Here is a 3,694-nt window from a genome sequence, read left to right on the forward strand (position 1 = left end):
AGGGGCATGAACCCACAGACTTGGGCAATCCACTCACCTCAGCCTCCCAAATGTGCAGGATTACAGGCTGAGCCACCGAGCCCGGCTTCTGACATATTTTCTAATACAAACTTCGGAAGTAACGGCGGGGGACATCCGAAGAGGATTTATTTATTTTTTCTTTTTTTTTTTTTTTAAGTTGGAGTCTCACTCCGTCACCCAGACTGGAGTGCAATGGCCGCTCCCGACCACCGCATCCTCGACCTGCTAGGCTCCGGCGATCCTTCCGCCTCAGTCTTCCAAGTAGCTGGAACTACAGGTGCGTGCTACCACACCCAGCTAATTTTTTGTTTTATTGTAGAGATGAGGTCTCACCAAGTTGCCCAAGCGGGTCTTGAACCTGCAGGCTCAGGCAATCCACTCACCTCAGCCTCCCAAGGTGCAGGATTATAGGCTGAGCCATGGAGCCCGGCCCGAAGAGGATTTCAAAGGGAGTCAGGCCTTTGATGTAGGGGGTACACCTGGCCCTTGAGAGGGCATAGGGAAGGAGCGTTGCCCAACCCTCGCCGGTCTCCAGGGTTAATTTGGTTCAGATCTCCTTGAGTGTCCGATTTATTCTTTCTACTTGACCTGAGCTTTGGGGATGATAAGCACAGTGTAAATTCCAATTTATCCCTAAAGTTTTTGCAATACGTTCATTGAGTTTTGAGACAAATGCTGGGCCATTGTCTGAGCCTATTGAGATAGGTAGACCATACCTCGGGATAATGTCATTTAAGAGCTTTTTGACAGTGACCAAGGCAGTTTTAGTTTTTGTGGGAAATGCCTCTATCTATCCCGAGAAAGTGTCCATCAACACCAATAGGTATTTATATCCATACGGCCCAGATTTTATCTTCATAAAATTTATTTCCCAATGTCTCCCAGGGGTTAATCCCTGGTCCCAGACTCCTTGGGTGGATACACTGACTGACCTTAGCACTGTTGGTTTGTTGGCAGGGCACGCTGATCTAGGCGGGGAAGGAAGAATTCCTTCCATATGAGTTCAGTCAGTTTTGTTTTTCCCAAATGAGTTCCTTCGTGGAATTGGCGTAGAAGTTGCCTCCCCAAAGTTTGTGGGAGGAAGATTCTACCATCCTGGAGTTGCAGCCATCCCTCGGGGTTATTGATTCCGCCCAGTTTTTGTGTGGTCAGGAGGTCTTCATCTGTATACTTTGGCTCGATTAGCACGGGTGGGGGGGTAATGTTAGCAAACAAGTGGTCCTGCGATAAGCAGCGTCCTTGGCTGCTCGGTCTGCCTTTCTGTTTTCTTTCTTTCTTTCTTTCTTTCTTTCTTTTTGAGTTGGAGTCTCACTCTGTCGCCCAGACTGGAGTGCCGTGGCCGCTCCCGGCCACCGTAGCCTTGACCTGCTGGGCTCTGACGATCCTTCTGCCTCAGCCGTCCACGTAGTTGGAACTACAGGCACGCGCTATCACACCCGGCTAATTTTTTGATTTATTGTAGAGATGAGGTCTCACCAAGTTGCCCAGGCGGGTCTCGAACCCGCAGACTCAGGCAATCTACTCACCTCAGTCTCCCAAAGCGCGGGATTACAGGCTGAGCCACCGAGCCTGGCTTGCCTTTCTGTTTTCTGTTGCTTCCTTTGAGTTCCCTTTCTGATGACCACGGCAGTGGATAATGGCGACTTGTTTTGGGGTCCATATAGCTGCTAGAAGGTTCAGGATTTCTTCTTTGTTTTTAACAGTTTTCCCTTCTGCAGTGAGCAATCCCCTCTCCCGATAGATTGTCCCGTGCACATGCGCCATGGCAAATGCATACCTGCTATCAGTGTAAATATTAACTGTTTTTCCCGCCCCTGCCTTTAGGGCCTCCGTTAGGGCAATCAGTTCTGCTTTCTGGCTGATGTCCTTGGTGGTAGGGGCTCGGCCCAAACAGTTTCTTGCAAAGTAACCACCGCCGCCCCTGAGTATCTTATTCCATCCTACACAAAGCTGCTGCCATCCGAGAAGAGTGTCAGGTCAGGGTTATGTCTCAGGACGTCTGTGAGATCCCAACGTAGTTTCTGGAACTCCGTTACCTTATAAGAGCAGTGTGGGGGCTCTGAGAAGCTCTTTTCCAGCAGCAAAGTCACAGGGTTTAAGCTGAGGACGCACTGGAACTTGATCCGGGGCTGGACTAGTAACAGTGCTTGATAATGAGTTATACGAGCTTGATAATGAGTTATATGAGCTTTAGACATCCATTTATCAGGGGCCCCTCGGAGCAAGGACTTTACAGCATGGGTGGCTGAAATGGTTGCATGTTGTCCCATGGTTAGTTTGTCTGAGTCTTTTACCAGTACAGCAATGACCGTGACAACTCGCAAACAGGGCAGCCAGCCCGAGGCCACCGGGTCTAGTTTTTTTTGACAGATAGGCAACTGGCCTGTTTCATGGCCCGAGCTTTTGGGTCAGGACCCCTCAGGCAATGCCGCGCCTCTCATCCACAAAAAGATGGAATGGCTTCTCTATGTCCTGCAGGGCTAAAGCCGGGGCTGAAATTAATGCATTTTTGAGGGCCTGGAAAGATTTTTCGCCCTCTGGAGTCCATTGAAAGCTAGCCTCTGGTCCCTTTGTGATTTTATATAAAGGCTTGGCAAGTTCAGCAAATTTCGGGATCCAGAGCTGGCAATATTCCACTGCTCCCAGGAATTTTTGGACCTGCCTTTTAGTACCTGGGGCTGGAATGCCTGTTATGGCCGGTGTGCGCTGGTCAGTTAGAGACCTTTTACCCCCTTGGAGGTTGTAGCCAAGGTAGGTGGCTTTTGTTATGCAAAGCTGGGCTTTCTTTCCCGACACCTGACACTGATACCCCAGGGTTTGGCACTCTCTAAGGAGGTCTCGGGTTGCATGCAGGCAATTACCCTTTGTTGTTGTTGCGATTAGCAGATCGTCCACATATTGGAGCAAGGTTACCTCAGGGTGCTGTTGCCTAAAATCCCGGAGGTCTTTTGAACCCTTGGGGGAGCCGGGTCTAGGTTAATTGGCCATTTTCCCCCTTGTCTGGATATGTCCATTCAAAGGCAAACAAAGACTGGCTTTGTTTGGCTAATGGGATGCTAAAGAAGGCATCCTTTAGGTCCAGGACAGTATAAACTTGTCTTTTGGGGGAGTGTTGGGAGCCAACATCTATAGCTACATGGCTGAGGCCTGTAAAGGCCCATCTGGAAGATCGCCTCTGACATAGGATATCAGTTATACCTATGATATTGGCGTGTGATTGGTGACCAGTGTGCATACATGGCAGTAAAACTTACAAGTGAATCTCAGTACACTTGATGGAAGGTGCATGGCGGAATTGTTTCTGTCTTTCTAAGTTTAGCTTCTTGCTAGATATTTTTTTACTTCTATTTCCTGGTAGACTGGGTAGTCCTTGTTCCCGAAAGCTGTTTCCCCTAGGGCTAAGATTAGGAACTAAATTACCATGATAGTTCTGTCCCCTGCCCCTAGCCAGGTAGAACGTTTTCTTTTGTTTCGTTAATTACCGAAACTCTGTCTGCTTCAGCCCATGGCCGCCATCTTGGAAGCCCTGCATTTCCTTGTTCAAGAGTGTGACAGCTACTATTTGATTTTTAGAGTAGACTTGTTGGGATAAAATATATACATATACACTCATAGCTGCGTAAATCTATGCTTGCTGTTTTGATTCCTTTTGCTACATTATTCAAGTGTAATA

This window comes from Carlito syrichta, unplaced genomic scaffold, assembly GCF_000164805.1.
Source record: "Carlito syrichta isolate Samal-C Ts95f unplaced genomic scaffold, Tarsius_syrichta-2.0.1 Scaffold91638, whole genome shotgun sequence".
Lineage (NCBI taxonomy): Eukaryota > Metazoa > Chordata > Mammalia > Primates > Tarsiidae > Carlito > Carlito syrichta.